Consider the following 19,162-nt stretch of genomic DNA (forward strand, 5'->3'; position numbering starts at 1 on the left):
GTTGTGAAGACGCCATCTTTCTTTATTAGCCAGATGAACCTATCTTTGTCATTGTTTAAAATGACCGGCATTAGTAGAGCAACCAACCTAAGCCATTCATCCAGCCTCTGACCCTATCGCCCACCTAAACGAAACATTCAGTGGAGTTGAGCCCAGTACCATTGCTATCAAAACACTCCTTCTCCTAACTAAACTTTACAGGTTAGGAAACCTCTGTTTAAGTGATTGATGACCCTGAATCTGGTTTGGCAACCACTGTTCACCCTGTATCTTCCGTACTGAAGCAAGGTATGTTTTACTTCCATCAAACCTGACCAGAAGTGTGAATCCCCTGGTCGCCTTCCTATTTGAGTTAGGCACTTATCTTTTACGTATTTCCTTTTAAGCAGATTTTGCCATATGTCATCCTCATTCATAAGCTTGACTAACCATTTATTAAGTAAGCAAGTGTTCTGTGTTTCCAAATTTAGAATCACCAGCCCTGTTATACACCTTGGATTGCAAGGAATAATCCATTTTGCCAGCCTGTACTTTTTACAGTGTTCCTCACACTGCCAAAAAATCTAGATCTATAGTAGTCCAATCTTTTCAACACCCCCTTAGGGACTGCAGAAAAGGACATCATGTACAATGGTAAGCTAGAGAGCACCGAATTAATCAAAACTAGTCTACCTCCTAATAAAAGAAGTTTCCCTTTCCAACTGCTATGTTTTTTTCTAAAAACGTTCTTCAACTGCACTCCAGTGTGAAGGGTCGAGATGGCAGACTAGAGGGGGGTGAATAGTCCTTTCTAAAACTTATCACACCGGCTAACCGAAACTAATGCAGAATTAAAACTATCGGTCTAGCCAGGACTACACCCCTCTATCTAAGTTTTCTAGCACCTTATAAAAGATCCTAAACAAGCAAACAAGGTGCTAGCAAGAGCTCATCTAACCAAATCTAGAAGCAAGTGAAAGGTCCTAATATGGCTAGAGGGGGGGGGTGAATAGCCTATTTAAAAATTCTACAAACCCACTAGAGCAAGAGGTTAGTAAATAACAAAGCGAAGCTTTTTGCTCTAGCTCTAATGGGGTGTTTGCAAGCCACCTATCCAACAATTCTAGTTGATATAATCACTAGGCACACAAGAGCTATGTCACTACTTACACTAGAAAGCTACCTAAAGTTTCTATGCAAGTAAGTAAGCTACTCTAGTTTGCGGGAATGTAAAAGAGATGGTTTGAACTTTATACCGCCGCGCAGGGGGGATGAACCAATCAATAATATGAAGTCCAATCACCGGGAGAAATCCAATGAACAATCACAATGGAGACACACAATTTTTCTCCCGAGGTTCACGTGCTTGCCGGCACGCTACGTCCCCGTTGTGTCGACCAACACTTGGTGGTTCGGTGGCTAAGAGGTGTAGCACGAACCTCGTCCTCACTAGGACACCACAAGAACCTACCCACAAGTGAGGTAACTCAATGACACGAGCAATCCACTAGAGTTACCTTTCGGCTCTCCGCCGGGGAAGGTACAAGACCCCTCACAATCACCGGGAGATGGCCACGAACAATCACCAACTCGTGCCAATGCTCCTCCGCTGCTCCAAGCCGTCTAGGTGGCGGCAACCACCAAGAGTAACAAGAAAACCGCAGCTTGAACGATCCCCAAGTGCCACTAGATGCAATCACTCAAGCAAATGCACTTGGAATCACTCCCAATCTCACAAAGATGTTTAATCTATGAAGGAGATGAGTGGGAGGTGTTTGCTTAGGCTCACAAGGATGTCAAGTATGCTAGAATGCCAAAGGTGTATGCCCCAAGCCAGCCAAACACGTATTTATAGCCCCTCAAACAAATAGAGCCGTTGGCTCTTTCACTGGGCGAAATACGGGGTCACCGGACGCTCTTAAAGGGGCACCGGACGCTCAACACCAGCGTCCGGTGCTCCAACGTCAGCCACGTGTCACGCTCGTGTCAGAATCTAACGGTCACCTGCAGTGCACCGGACGCTGAGCAAGTGAGCACCGGACGGTCCGGTGCACACCGGACTCATGCGCAGAGAGCTCCGCAAACTTGCATGTTCACCGGACGCGAGCCACCGGACGCACCCTCAGCGTCCGGTGCTCACCGGACCCATGCGCAGAGAGGGTCGCAAAACGCCCGCACACCGGACGCTAACCACCGGACGCTCAAGCCAGCGTCCGGTGCCTATCGTCCGGTGCCTAACCCTAACCGAGTCAGGCAGCCTGCACACCGGACGCTCAGACACAGCGTCCGGTGCCTCTGAGCCAGCGTCCGGTGAGTGTTTTCTCAGCGAGAAACACTCCCGCGACTTCTACAAATTTCCCACCGGCGCAATAGAAAATATGCACTTCATTTTCTCGAAAAGCGCCGAATCCCGCCTCGCAAGCTCGGCGGGAGGGAGAGAGGAACCCATCCCCTCTCTACTCTTGAAACTCCACCTCCTTATCAAAGTGTGCCAACACCACAACGTGTGTACCAAACGAGCGTGCACGTGTGTTAGCATTTTCACAATCATTTTCTTTGAAGGAGTTAAGTTAGCTCACTAGGTTCTAAATGCATGCACATGAACAATGACACCTAGTGGCACTTGATAACCGCTTAGCCAAAGAATTCCCCTCTTTATAGTACGGCTATCTATCCTAAATGTGATCACACCCTCTATGGTGTCTTGATCACCAAAACCAAAACCCTAAGCAATACCTTTGCCTTGATCTCCAAAGGGTTTTGTTTTTCTCTTTCTTCTTTTCCAAGTTGAGCACTTGATCATCTTGTGGTCATCACCATCATCACCATGATCATTACTTGCTCCATCACATGGTATGTACCAACCTCATTAAGTCTACACATACTTAGCATAGAGGTTAGTACTAGGGTTTCATCAATTATCCAAAACCAAACTAGGGCTTTCAATCTCCCCCTTTTTGGTAATTGATGACAACCCTTTTTACAAAGATTTTCAATAAAAATTTTCTTGGATTCATGTTGCTTGCCCAAGCATTTTACCATGTGCAAAGGTTATGGGCAAGTTTCATAAACCCAAATTGGTAGCAATTGCTCCCCCTACATATGTGCTAAGAGTTTGGATTTGAAAGCTTGCACATATGCTTGAATAGGAAATATAGGAGTCAATTTCTACCAAATGATGCTAAGGTGTAAAGAATAGACCTTTGAAGCGTGATACCAATCGGAGTTGCCAATGTATACCATCCTTAGCACCATTAGTAACTAGACATTCACAAAACTAGAACACCCCGTGAGATCAACATTATAAACAAGGTTCTAGTATCACTTGTGAAACAACTAAAAGTCTAGTTATACTACCTATGCATGCTAGTTTTTCATTTCATCAATCAAACTTACAACTAGCATACACCACACAAGCAAGGTATTGAAGAGAAAACTTCTAAAGCTAATGCAAATGCAAGCAACCATATGTTATGCACATTCAAATGCAACATACAAGTTTATGAGCTTGCTCCCCCTACTTGTGTGCTTCAAAATTTTAATTGATCCCCTTCTTTTATCATGTTACTCCCCTATCTTAAATCTTTGGGAAATTTTCTCCCCCTTTGTCATCAAAGACCACAAAAGGTGAGCTCAAATTTTAGAAAGGTTAGTGTGAGACCATGTGAAGTGAGACCATTTTACCAATTTTGTTCAATCTAGATTACTTGCCTAAGATATTTAACTTGGTTTGATCCAAGGACAAGCTTCTTCACACCTCCAAATAAGGGTTATCTTGTACCATGTTGAGTTAAACACTTATAGCTCATATTCTAGATCAAACACTAGGATTGCAAGCCCACAAACATGTCATATGCTACCACTAGATCAAGTCAAGCAAAAAAGCAATAGTGGTACCATACAAGCATAAAATTCATTTGATTTTCATGAATGATCCTAAGACATGTAAGGAATGACTAAATGCACTAACCAAGCCCTTAGCAAAGATGGATGACATGTCAATCAATTTTACCTTGCTTTGCTCGAAGGAGAGGCATGTCATGTAATGGGGGTGCATCAACACATATTTGAGAAGTCAAGTATGTTCAATTCATTCCTTAGCTTGCAAAACCTCTTCTCATCAAGTGGCTTGGTGAAGATGTCGGCAAGTTGATCATCGGTGCCTATACTCTCAATGCAAATGTCCCCTTTTTGTTGGTGATCTCTTATGAAGTGATGGCGGACATCTATGTGCTTTGTTCTTGAGTGTTGAACCGGATTGTTGGTGAGCTTCACGGCACTTTCATTGTCACATAGCAAGGGCACTTGTTTGAAGTTGATTCCAAAGTCCTTCAATGTTGCCTTCATCCATAGAATTTGTGCACAACAACTACCGGCCGCAATGTACTCCGCTTCGGCGGTTGATAGTGCAACACTATTTTGCTTCCTGGATGACCATGAGACAAGTGATCTTCCCAATAGTTGACATGTGCCCGATGTGCTTCTTCTTTCAACTTTGCATCCCGCATAGTCCGAATCGGAATATCCAACAAGTTCAAACTTTGCACCTTTGGGATACCACAAACCAACATTTTGTGTATGCTTCAAGTACCTCAATATTCTCTTTGTTGCTTTCAAATGACTTTCTCTTGGTGAGGCTTGGAATCTTGCACACATGCATACACTAAACATGACATCCGGTCTTGATGCGGTCACATAAAGTAGGCTTCCAATCATAGATCGATACAACTTTTGATCCACCATATTTCCACTTGTATCACTATCTAGGCTTCCATTTGTTCCCATTGGAGTGCTAATTGATTTTGCATCATCCATACCAAACTTCTTGAGCATGTCTTTTATGTACTTGCCTTGACTCACAAATGTGCCATTCTTCAATTGCTTGATTTGAAGACCAAGGAAGTAGCTAAGCTCTCCAATCATTGACATCTCAAACTCATTAGCCATCATGTTGCCAAACTCCTCACAAAATTCTTGGTTGGTTGATCCAAATATGATATCATCAACATATATTTGCAACACAAACAAGTCCTTGCCAATCTTCTTGGTGAAGAGAGTGGTGTCAACCTTGCCCATCTTGAAACCTTTAGAGAGTAAGAAATCTCTCAATCTCTCATACCATGCTCTAGGTGCTTGCTTCAAACCATACAATGCCTTTCTTAGCTTGTATACATGGTTGGGTTTCTTGTCATCTTCAAAACCGGGAGGTTGCTCAACATAAACTTCTTCATTGATATATCCATTGAGAAATGCACTTTTCACATCCATTTGATATAGCTTGATGTTATGAGCACAAGCATAGGCCAACAAGATCCTAATTGCTTCCAATCTTGCAACCGGGGCATATGTTTCACCAAAGTCAAGACCTTCAACTTGAGTATAGCCTTGTGCTACCAATCTTGCTTTGTTCCTTACAACTATCCCATCTTGATCTTGTTTGTTGCGAAAGACCCATCTAGTACCAATGACATTATGATCACTAGGCCTCTCAACTAATTCCCATACTTGATTTCTCTTGAAGTTGTTAAGCTCTTCATGCATAGCATTAACCCAATCAACATCTCTCAATGCTTCATCAATCTTCTTTGGCTCAATGTGAGATACAAAGGAGAAATGCTCGCAAAATGATGCTAATCTTGATCTAGTTTGCACTCCTCTTTGAATATCACCAATGATATGATCCAATGGATGATTTCTTGCAATGTTTGTTGGTTGGAGTATTTGCACTTGATTGCTTGCACTTGGTTGATCATGAGATGATGTACTAGCTTGTTGATCTTGCACTTGAGTATCACTTGTACTAGCTTGATTTTGATCATGAGAACCACTAGCTTGCACATTAGAGGTAGGAAGCACTTGATCTTTGTCATCTTCAACATCAATCACCTCTCTAGGCCTTAAATCACCAATGTCCATATTCTTCATTGCATCGGCCAATTGAGTGCCTCTCACATCATCTAGATTTTCTTCTTCCTCTTGAGAGCCATTGGTTTCATCAAATTCAACATCATGCACTTCTTCAAGAGTACCACTAGCCAAATTCCACACTCTATAAGCTTTGCTAGTAGTAGAGTAACCAAGTAAGAATCCTTCATCACATTTCTTCTCAAATTTACTCAATCTAGTGCCTTTCTTCAATATGTAGCATTTGCAACCAAAAACCCGAAAGTATGCAATGTTGGGCTTTCTTCCATTCAAGAGCTCATATGGAGTCTTCTCCATCATTGGGTGACAATAAAGTCGGTTGCTATAGTAGCAAGCCGTGTTGATTGCTTCGGCCCAAAAAGAATGACTAACATTGTATTCACTCAACATTGATCTTGCCATGTCAATCAAGGTTCTATTCTTCCTCTCAACAAGACCATTTGATTGTGGAGTGTACTTGGCCGAGAATTGATGCCTAATGCCAAATTCATCACAAAGCTCATCAACTCTAGTATTCTTGAATTCACTCCCATTGTCACTTCTTACTTTCTTGATGGTTGTTTCAAACTCATTGTGTATTCTCTTGACAAATGATTTGAAGGTTGCAAAAGCATCACTCTTGTCACTAAGAAAGAATACCCATGTATATCTTGTGAAATCATCCACTATCACAAATCCATATTTATTTCCACCAATGCTTGTGTATGTGGTTGGTCCAAATAGATCCATGTGCAACAACTCAAATGCCTTGCATGTGCTCATGATGCTCTTCTTTGGATGAGTGTTGCCTACTTGTTTTCCGGCTTGACATGCACTACAAAGCTTGTCTTTCTCAAATGTGACATCTTTCAAGCCTCTAACAAGATCATGCTTGACTAATTTGTTTAATTGTTTCATTCCAACATGACCAAGCCTTCTATGCCATAACCAACCCATGCTAGATTTAGTGAGCAAGCATGTTGATAATTGAGCTTCACTAGCATTGAAATCAACTAAGTATAGATTCTCATATCTAAAGCCTTTGAATATCAAGTTGGAGCCATCTACACTTATGATCTCTACATCATCAACTCCAAATATGCATTTGAAACCAAGATCACAAAGTTGAGCTACGGATAGCAAGTTGAAGTTCAAGCTCTCTACTAGTAGCACATTGGAAATGCTCAAGTCATTGGATATAGCAATTTTACCAAGCCCTTTGACCTTGCCTTTGCCATTGTCACCAAAAGTGATACTATCAACACCATTGTCATCATTTGGATTGATTGAATTGAACATTCTTGAATCACCGGTCATATGTTGTGTGCACCCACTATCAAGCACCCAATGCCTTCCTCCGGCTTTATAGTTTACCTACAAAACAAATCAATGTTTCTTAGGTACCCATACTTGTTTGGGTCCTTGGAGGTTAGTGACTAAGCTCTTTGGTACCCAAATGGCCTTCTTCTTTGGACCCACAATTGGTGTACCAATAAACTTAGCATGCACACCCTTCTCACCCTTGGTAAGCACATAACAAGAATCAAAAGGAATGTAAGACACATTAGCATTTTTCTTGTTCTTGTTAATTTTGTTGCAATTATGCTCTAGGTGCCCAACTAGCTTGCATTTGTTGCAATACCGACCATTGCTCTTCACAAAGCTAGGCTTGTGAGTTGCAAAGGCTTTCTTGCCCTTCTTGGGGGTATAGCCTAATCCCTCTTTGTTGAGAGAAAACCTTTGGCTACCCAAGCACTTTAGCAAGCGGGCCTCACCACCATAGGCTTTGCCTAGGGCGTGAGTGAGCTCATCCACCTCTCTCTTGAGAGTCTCATTCTCAACCTTTAGTGAGGTATCACAAGTGACACTAACACTAGAAGTAGAGGTAGAGTTGATGGTGGTGGATGAAGGCCTACATGAAGAGTTAGTGGCAACAACAATAGGTGGGTTGGGTGATTCTTTAATTAAGTCACATGTTGTGCCCACATCACATGATACAACAACCTTTTCCTTGTTCTCTTCTAACAACAAGGAGTGAGCTTTTTCAAGCTTGGTGTGAGCCTTGCCAAGCTTCTCATGGGCTTCCACTAGCCTCTCATGATTAGCATTGAGCTCATCAAAGGATTGCTCAAGAGCTTTTAACTTCTTGGCCAATTCTTTGCACTTCTTGTTTTTAGATTGAATAAGAGAATCGGCTTGTTCTAACATGTCCATGAGTTGTTCATTAGTGAATTCATTTTCATCATCACTATCACTATCATGTTCATGTTCACTTTCACTTTCACTCTCATCATATTGTACCTTGTGGCCCTTGGCCATGAAGCATGAAGGTGTGCCGAAAAGTGATGGCTTGTTGTTGATAGCAATGCTAGCAAGTGCCTTCTTTTTGGATGCTTTGTCATCATCACTTGAATCATCATCCGAAGAGGCATCACTATCCCATGTCACAACATAAGATCCACCCTTCTTCTTTTTCTTGAAGACCATCTTCTTCTCTTTCTTTTCTTTCTTCTCCTTCTTGTTCTTCTTTTCATGCTCATCATTGTCACTATTATAAGGACAATCCGCCACAATATGATCGGGGCTCTTGCACTTGTAGCATAGCCTCACATGCTCCTTGTTCTTGAAGTGATCTCTTCTCTTTCTTGTGTGATAGCCCTTCTTCTTCATCATCTTGCCAAACTTGCGGACGAAGAGTGCTAGTGCTTCATCATCACTATCATCATTGGAGCACTCCTCATCACTTGATTCTTCCTTCTTGGCCTTGTCCTTGTTCTTGCTCTTGGATGAAGAGCTAGCTTTGAATGCTACACTCTTCTTCTTCTTGTCATCATCATCCTTTTTCATGACCTCATCATCATCATTGTCATTGTATTGATCTTCGGTCATGACATCTCCAAGTACCTCATTGGGAGATACACCGGTCAATCCACCTCTAAAGATGATTGTTCTCAATGTCTTGAATCTCTTGGGCAAGCACATTAAGAACTTGTGAATGAAATCCTCATCCTTAACTTTCTCACCAAGGCCCTTGAGATCATTGATGATGACTTGGAGTCTATAGAACATCTCCGGTATTGATTCATCATCCTTCATCTTGAAGTTTGATAGCTTGTCCTTGAGCATGTACAATTTGGCACTTTTTACCGTTGTAGTGCCCTCATATGTTTCTTCAAGTCTTGTCCACACTTCACTTGCCTTCTCAAGATCTTTGACTTGTTCAAATACTTTTGAATCAATGCCATTGTATATTGTGTTGAGAGCCATAGTATTGCATTGCTTGTTTGCTCTCTCATTGTCGGTGGGGTTAGCCGGATCAAGAATCACAAAGTCATTTTCGGTGACTTCCCACACTCTATCATTTATTGATCCAAGATACATTTTCATCTTTCTCTTCCAATAGTCAAAAGAACTTGTGCCATCAAAGAACGGTGGTTTGCCCCCAACATGGTTGAACACTATTTGAGCCATAATTTGAGCACCGAGGTTGTTAAGCCTTTACAAACGGTGACCACGGCTCCGATACCACTTGAAAGGTCCTAATATGGCTAGAGGGGGGGGGTGAATAGCCTATTTAAAAATTCTACAAACCCACTAGAGCAAGAGGTTAGTAAATAACAAAGCGAAGCTTTTTGCTCTAGCTCTAATGGGGTGTTTGCAAGCCACCTATCCAACAATTCTAGTTGATATAATCACTAGGCACACAAGAGCTATGTCACTACTTACACTAGAAAGCTACCTAAAGTTTCTATGCAAGTAAGTAAGCTACTCTAGTTTGCGGGAATGTAAAAGAGATGGTTTGAACTTTATACCGCCGCGCAGGGGGGATGAACCAATCAATAATATGAAGTCCAATCACCGGGAGAAATCCAATGAACAATCACAATGGAGACACACAATTTTTCTCCCGAGGTTCACGTGCTTGCCGGCACGCTACGTCCCCGTTGTGTCGACCAACACTTGGTGGTTCGGTGGCTAAGAGGTGTAGCACGAACCTCGTCCTCACTAGGACACCACAAGAACCTACCCACAAGTGAGGTAACTCAATGACATGAGCAATCCACTAGAGTTACCTTTCGGCTCTCCGCCGGGGAAGGTACAAGACCCCTCACAATCACCGGGAGATGGCCACGAACAATCACCAACTCGTGCCAATGCTCCTCCGCTGCTCCAAGCCGTCTAGGTGGCGGCAACCACCAAGAGTAACAAGAAAACCGCAGCTTGAACGATCCCCAAGTGCCACTAGATGCAATCACTCAAGCAAATGCACTTGGAATCACTCCCAATCTCACAAAGATGTTTAATCTATGAAGGAGATGAGTGGGAGGTGTTTGCTTAGGCTCACAAGGATGTCAAGTATGCTAGAATGCCAAAGGTGTATGCCCCAAGCCAGCCAAACACGTATTTATAGCCCCTCAAACAAATAGAGCCGTTGGCTCTTTCACTGGGCGAAATACGGGGTCACCGGACGCTCTTAAAGGGGCACCAGACGCTCAACACCAGCGTCCGGTGCTCCAACGTCAGCCACGTGTCACGCTCGTGTCAGAATCTAACGGTCACCTGCAGTGCACCGGACGCTGAGCAAGTGAGCACCGGACGGTCCGGTGCACACCGGACTCATGCGCAGAGAGCTCCGCAAACTTGCATGTTCACCGGACGCGAGCCACCAGACGCACCCTCAGCGTCCGGTGCTCACCGGACCCATGCGCAGAGAGGGTCGCAAAACGCCCGCACACCGGACGCTAACCACCGGACGCTCAAGCCAGCGTCCGGTGCCTATCGTCCGGTGCCTAACCCTAACCGAGTCAGGCAGCCTGCACACCGGACGCTCAGACACAGCGTCCGGTGCCTCTGAGCCAGCGTCCGGTGAGTGTTTTCTCAGCGAGAAACACTCCCGCGACTTCTACAAATTTCCCACCGGCGCAATAGAAAATATGCACTTCATTTTCTCGAAAAGCGCCGAATCCCGCCTCGCAAGCTCGGCGGGAGGGAGAGAGGAACCCATCCCCTCTCTACTCTTGAAACTCCACCTCCTTATCAAAGTGTGCCAACACCACAACGTGTGTACCAAACGAGCGTGCACGTGTGTTAGCATTTTCACAATCATTTTCTTTGAAGGAGTTAAGTTAGCTCACTAGGTTCTAAATGCATGCACATGAACAATGACACCTAGTGGCACTTGATAACCGCTTAGCCAAAGAATTCCCCTCTTTATAGTACGGCTATCTATCCTAAATGTGATCACACCCTCTATGGTGTCTTGATCACCAAAACCAAAACCCTAAGCAATACCTTTGCCTTGATCTCCAAAGGGTTTTGTTTTTCTCTTTCTTCTTTTCCAAGTTGAGCACTTGATCATCTTGTGGTCATCACCATCATCACCATGATCATTACTTGCTCCATCACATGGTATGTACCAACCTCATTAAGTCTACACATACTTAGCATAGAGGTTAGTACTAGGGTTTCATCAATTATCCAAAACCAAACTAGGGCTTTCAGCAAGGTCACACAAACCTATGCCACTAGTAGTTTTCAAACCGGGGGAGCTTCTACGCAACTAGTAAGCAAAAGCACAAAGCTCCTAAGCTCACCAGCAATGTTGAATAACAAGGCAACCAATGCCAAATAAGAGAGCGCAAATTACTTAGCTACATAAACTAAGCAATGTGGCTAACAAGGTTACACAAACCAAATTAGTCACGCGAGGAAAACTACTTCTAGCTACACAAGCAAGAAGGTAACTAGCAAGCTACACAAGCTAACTAATTACAAGAGAAACTACACAAGCACAAGTATATGAATGTAAATACAAGCTTGTATTAGGACTTGCAAACCAACGGGAAGAACAATGTTGACACGATGATTTTCTCCCAAGGTTCATTTGGTTGCCACCAAGCTACGTCCCCGTTGTGTCGACCAACACTTGGTGGTTCAGTGGGTAAGAGGTGTTACACGAACCTCATCCTCACTAGGACACCGTAAGAACCTATCCACAAGTGAGGTAGCTCAATGACACGCACGATCCAATAGAGTTGCTCTTCGTGATCCCCGCGGAGTGAGCACCATACCTCTCACAATCTCTTCTCCGGAGCACTGCACAATCTCCTTGCATGCTTCGACGGAGTCACAAGCCACCAAGCCATCTAGGAGGTGGCAACCTCCAAGAGTAACAAGCACCACAGGCTTGCAACACGAACACCTAGTGCCACTCGATGCAATCTCTCAATGCAACACACTAGAATCACTCACTCACACAATCAGATGATCACTATCAAGCATATGTGAGTTAGAGGCTTCACTAGCACTCCCCAAGTATGGACACTAAGTCCCAAGGGTGCTCAGCACCAGCCAAGGCCGGCCACCACTTCTATTTATAGTCCCAAGGGCTAAACTAGTCGTTGCCCCTTCACTAGGCAAAACACGTGGGCACAGGACGCACTACACGGAGCCACAGGACGCTTGAACCTAGCGTCTGATGCTCACGAAGCAGCCATGTGTTACTAGCCATTTGAACTCGATCGTTGCCGTCAACGGCTAACACGCACTCGCACCTAAAGCAGTAGCACCGGACACTCTGCTGGTCCACACCAGACGCGTCAGGTATACATCAGACCCATACGCAGAGAGGGTGCATTCCACCCAGGGTCACTGGACGCTGGCCACCGGACGCTCTCCTGTGTCCGGTGCCGTAGGCTCTTCTTCTACAGACCATTGGACACTCGGCACCGGACTCGCTTTGCGTTACTGCTCTCACGTTCGGTGTGTTCACTTCAGCAGGTTCAGCGTCCAAGCTCACTCTACACCTACGCCAGGAACTGACAGTACACTGGACGCTCTGGTCCAGCGTCCGATGCCTCTGAGGCCAGCGTTCAGTGAGTGTTTTTCCAGTGAAAAACACTCCCGTGACTTCTTCAAATTTCCCACCAGCGCAATAGAAAACATACACTTAATTTTCTCAAAAGCGCCGAATCCCGCCTCACAAGCTCGGCGAGAGGGAGAGAGGAACCCAAACCCCTCTCTACCCTAGGAACTCCACCTCCTTTGCAAATGTGCTAACACCTCCTAGTGACCACCACCAATGTGCAAGTGTGTTAGCTTTTCACAAATATTTTCCCAAAGGAGTTAGCCTCTCAACTTGCCACGCCACTCGATCCTAACACGTATGCAAAGTTAGATCGCTCAAGTGGCACTAGATGACCGATATATAAACAAGTTTGCCCCTCTTGATAGTACGGCCATCTATCCTAAATTCGGTCATAAACTTCTCTACACACCTATGACCGGTGAAATAGAAATGCTCTAGGTTATACTTTTGCCTTGTGCACTCCATTCCATCTTTTCTAATGTTGATGCAACACATGCACCAACCAATCACCAAATGATATAATCCACTTCATATCATCATGTGACCGTATTGGTTCATCGATCTTGACCTCACTTGCTCTTCACCGTTGCCTCGGTCCATCGGCGCCATGTCTTGCTCAAGCTTCACCATCACACGCAGTCCCTCGCTTCAAAGCCTCCGACTTGCCCTTCACTCATGCAACCGGTCCATCAAGCCAAGCCTCATCTTGATCTTCTCCACTTGGTCACATGACTCCATGTCATGTCTCATATGCAATGAGCTCCTTCATCATCACATAATCACATATGGACTAATCTCCTGTATATCTCACATAAACACTATTAGTCTATCTAAGTTGTCACTCAATTACCAAAACCATACAAGGACTTTTCACAGTGTCTATTAGATAGCCTCCAGAAGTGCATCGGAATCCCTAGGTATTTAAAGGGAAAACTTCCCTGTACACACCCAAAAATTTCCATGTACTCATTCCCTCGGTGCTTGGCCGCGCTGAAACAAAACAATTCGCTTTTATGATAATTAATTTTCAGCCCCGAAAGCTTCTCAAAAGCTCCCAACACAAGTTTTAGATTCCTAGCCTCCTCTAGATTATCCTCTAGGCACAAAATCATATTGTCCGCATACTGAAGGATGGAAAGCCCATCATCTATCAGGTTCTGAACCAGCCCCCTGAATTGTCCATTGATTTTTGCTCTTGAGACAAGAATGGCTAACATATCAGCTACCAGATTGAAAAGGATAGACGAGAGGGGATCCCCCTATCTAAGTCCTTTTCTGGTCTAAAAATTACTACCGATCTCATCATTTACCTGAATCCCCACACTTCCTTGACTAACTACCTCCTCAATCCACTTGCACCAAGTCTGCGAGAATCCTTTCATCCTAAGCATTTGCTGCACAAAAGACCAATTAACTTTATCATAGGCCTTTTCAAAGTCTAGTTTAAGAATTACCCCATCCTTCTTCTTCCTATGCAGTACGCGAATTGTTTCATGTAAGATCATTGGCCCCCTCCAGAATATTATGACCTGACATAAAGGTCATTTGTGATTGTCTGACCACTTTTTCAGCAACATCTGTTAGCCTGTTAGCCAAGACCTTAGTAAAAATTTTTAAAACTCATATTAAGCATGCAAATAGGCCTATACTGTTGAATTTGCTTGACCTCCTTTTGTTTCAGGATTAGACTGATCGTACCAAAATTCAGATTAAAGAGAAGTAAGTTACCCTCATGGAACTCTCGAAACATGGCCATTAAGTCATTTTTTATGAGAGACCAGAACACCTGAAAAATTTCCATTGGAAAGCCATCAGGCCCCAGCGCCTTATTATGTTTCATTTGAAAAATGACCTCTCTTACCTCTCTTTCTGTAAATTCGGCTATTAGCATCTTGTTCTCTTCTTCATTAATCCGAGGGACATCTTCAATTTGTGATTCATCAAGCGAGAATTCATTTCTCTGTGATGACCCAAACAACGTTTTGTAATAGTTTGTTATAAAAGTTTTTAAGTTATCTTGTCCCTCGATCACTTTTCCCTCTTGTTCAGCCCTCTTGTCCCTATAGTGCAAGGGCTTTGTTTGTGCAATTTACTTGTAACACCATCTCCTCCGGCGAACCTGGGATCACCGTCTCTAACTGAATGCTCAACCGAGGTGACAACAACCTTAACCACACAAGCCTGGGCTGGGCCTACCCCCATTCCTAGAGGAGCCATATGAGGCGGAAGCTCCACCTATGGTTTTGAAGCTGAGCCAAGCAATGGGGACAAAAGAAAGAAAGAAAAAGGAGCTACAACTAATAATTAATCACCTAATAGTCCACTAGTCCATGCCTACAAAGTATTCTACCATATATCCATACCATCAAATTATCATGGGTTTATGGTCATGCCAACGATAAATCTTACCTTTATTTCATTTCAGCCTGTTATGTAGAATTACTACAACATTGTCCGAGACAGAAATTTGATACGAATTCCATCCAGAAAAAAAGCGAAATAGCCATTTTCATTCTAAAACTACTCTCTCTGTCCCTGAAAGCTTCAACTTCTAGAATCCATGTCAGTCAAACTTTTTTAACTTTGACTAATTTTATAAAAAAGAGCATCAATATCTATGACATAACATGAGTATCTTATAAAAATATATTCTATAATAAATTTAATGGTATTAGTTTGATACTATAAATCTTAACGTTTTTTCTATAAATTTGGTTAAAGTTTGACTTAGGACAACTCTAGAAGTTGCAGTTTTCAGGGACGGAGGGAGTACCGCACAATGCTCAATTTAACCTCTAAGCTATTAAAGTGGTCTTCATCACCCCTTTAAAGTGTCCATTAGAGACAAAATTGAGCCCGAAAGTAAACTTTAAAAACTGAAACGGGCACATCAATAGTTCAGGACAAAATGGCTATTCTACCTAAGGGGAAGGAGCTATATTAAGCGTTTTGGTTGAACCGACCCACGCAAAATTTAAAAGACAGCAGAAAGAGCTAAATTTTCGCTGTACTACCACCCTCAATGTCATAGATCCTTGTACCCACTAGGCAGGGCACACACCACTGAATTTTCTCTATCTCCTACACCCTCCCCCCCCCCCTGTCATGATTATATAAATAAATGATGATATTTGCATTACCGAATGTAAAATAAATGTAATATGAAAACATAAAACATAAAAACAAACTAATAGTTTGTGCTACCAAACATAAACCAAATATTTAAGATTAATAATCCAATGAAAACAAATGTCTTAAAACTATCAGTTGGATTCAACATAAAATGTATATTCATAGTATTATCTATTTGATATCATAAATATTGATAATATCTCTATAGATTTACGGAGTGTTTAGTTCCCCTTTTTTCCTAAAACTTTTTGGATTTGGTCCATCATTTGCATAATAGAAATAAACACCATGTAATTTTTTTGGTAAAAAAGTGGTTATTCTCCATTTTGGATTTTGGTCTCAAGAGGCCCAAAAAAAACCAAAAAGAGCCTCAAGAGGCTCTCATGAAGGCAATAAATTTTGTATTTTGGATGAGACTAAACATGACCCTGAAAAATTTGTCATTTTGCATTTTATCACTCCAAAGTTGGCATTTTGTATTTTGTATTCTATGGGAACTAAACACCTCCCTTAATAAACAAAGAGTAAAGTCCATCAGCGGTCTCTAAACTTGTTCGAATGTGTCATCCCGATCCTTAAACTCGTAAAATGACCGTTTAGTTACCTAAACTTGTTCGGTTGTGTCATACTGGTCCTTGAACTTAAAAATCTCCTATATAGGTCTTCAAACTTGTTCAGTCGTGTCATCTCGGTTACTAAACTTGTTTTTAAGTCTCATCTAGGTCAGAACAGGAGACATCTAAAAACTCTATATTGAAAAATATCTCATAACTTTTTCATATGAACTCAAATAAAGATAAACTTTATATCAACATTGTAGGTAGCAACGCGATCTACAACTTTGTAGTTGAAAAGTTTTTAAATTAAAATCGTTTAGGGTCCCAAAATATTTTTTATAAGTTTATAGATTTTGAAATTTAAAATTTAATTTTATAACACTAAACGACTTCAAATAAAAAATATTTCAACTATAAAGTTGTAGATTGTGCTGAGGACTATAACTTTGGTATAAAGTTTGTCTTCATTCGAGTTCATATGAAAAAGTTATAAATTATTTTTTGATATAGAGTTTTTAGATCGTTTTGTTTTGACACAAATGAGATCCAAAACCAAGTTTAGTGCCGGGATGACACAACTGAACAAATTTGAGGACCTAAACGGGTGATTTCTAAGTTTAGGGAACGAGATGACATAACTGAACAAGTTTAGGGATCGAGATGTCACATACGAACAAGTTTGAGGACCTAAACGATTGATTCGTAAGTTTAGGGACCGGCAATACAAGTTTAGGGACCGGTGGTGGACTTTACTCATAAACAAACTAATAGTTTGATTGAAGATTAATAAAACTATAACGTAATGTTTTTCTTGTGCGGCGGAGGTAGTATATTTATGAGATAGTACTATATGTCTCCCGTATAATGCACAATAGGAACATGGGAAACATCGGATTTGATCTAATCCTCTAGGAAAGAGGAGCTGATTTGGTAGCACAAAAGGCAAAACATGGGAATCCGTTAGAAGTAGGTGGACCAAATGGTTTGATTGGGAGGAACGAGGAAGGGAACGTACTAGGGTACATTGGTATTTGGTCTTTGTAATAAATTTGTTTGACTAGAGGCTTATGCACGACAAAGACAAATTCGCAACTACGTACTGTATAAAAACACAATTTGAAAAGAACAAGCTAAGATGTGCATGGAAGAAGAACTCGCGGAGCATGAATTCTTTGTGTGCAATTAATATTAATAATTATTGAGAAATATTAGGGAGTACTACTAAAATTAGTTAGGAGCAGTAAATGTACACTCCTCTGTTTCGTAGGTGAAAATTTTTGCAAAGGTTTTAAATTTTTTTGCAAAATGAATACTGTAGCACGTTTGTGTTCGTTAGTTTGAAAAGTCATGACTGAAAGTATTGTTCGCTGATTTATTATGAGAAAAAAAACACCGCTGGCTGGTGGAAAAGTACGGCTTATAAGGCATGCGAAAAGTTACGGCTTATTTCTAGCCTAGCTAAGAATAAGCCAGGCTAACCTAAGCCTGACTCCAGCAAGCCAAATAGAGTTGTTTGGTTGTCTACACTATCTAAACCTGGCTAGCATAATGTGTTTGGTTAGTTGGTTTGGCTGGGGTAGAGTCACCTCCTCTTTACACAGATAACTTCACCATCTTTTGTGGCAATTCATCGAGCACACAATGAGCGAGGGAGCTGCAGCACAAGCTTCTCTGCGAGGGAGCTTCACGAGGGAGCTACAGCAGCACAAGCTTCGCGAGAGAGCTGCAGCAACACGGGTCATATCTCGGTAAGGGAGCGGCAGCACAAGCTTCGCGGCGCCGCCGCCGCCGCCCCTGCGCACTAGCACGAGGGCCACCGACGAGTAGCAGTACCGTATTTCCGCCCGCCAGGCAGACCCGCCTCCGACGCGCGGTGCCCTGCAGCCTCCGTCTCTTGCTAAGCTCCGCCTCGACCACGGCCACGTCGCCCGCGACCGCGGCCACCTGCCGTCCACGAGCGCGGCCATGTCCAGGAACAGCTGCTGGAGCTCCAGGAGGCCGTGCTCCACCTCCGCCACTTCCTTCGTGGTCTCCTCCTGCTCCTCCGCCCCCGAGGCGGACAGCAGCGCCACCTACATCGCCGCGTCGGAGGGATCCTTGGTGCTGCTAGCGAGGAGGGGGTCAAACTGCTCCTCGGTCGGCACGTCCCCGGCTACGGCGTCGCTCTGGAGCTGCATGGAGACCTGCTGCCGGAGTGCCTGCACGTCCGCCATGAGGTCGCGCACGCAGCAGCCGAGACCCGCCGCGACCTACGCCGCGAGCAGGGGACCACCCACTGGCAGGGAGGGGAGGAGTTGGCGGACCTCGCTGTCTTTTGGCTCACCGCGTGTGAACTGTGAAGGACCGAGAGGTGAGGGGATGAGAGACGGAGCACCGGCCAAGCCAGGCTCTAGAAAAACAGACCGGCAACCCGTTTTCCGGGAGCCAGTCTAAGACCTGTACGGCGGGCAGCAGAAGCCTGGCTAAGGCTTAAAGTCATGAAACCAAACAACCCAATGTTAGCCCCAGCTAGCCTGTCTAAAGGTTGGCCTAGTAACCAAACAGGCCCGTATTATCCAATCATGGACTACCTAAATTCGTCTCGTAATTTAAAAGCAAATTATATAATTAGTTATTTTTTATCTATATTTAGTGCTTTATGTATGTGCCGTAAGATTCGATATGACAGAAAATTATAATTTTTTTTTTGAAAACTAAACAAGGCCAAAATATCTAATCATTA

This window comes from Sorghum bicolor, chromosome 2 (genome assembly GCF_000003195.3).
Source record: "Sorghum bicolor cultivar BTx623 chromosome 2, Sorghum_bicolor_NCBIv3, whole genome shotgun sequence".
In the NCBI taxonomy this organism is placed as follows: domain Eukaryota; kingdom Viridiplantae; phylum Streptophyta; class Magnoliopsida; order Poales; family Poaceae; genus Sorghum; species Sorghum bicolor.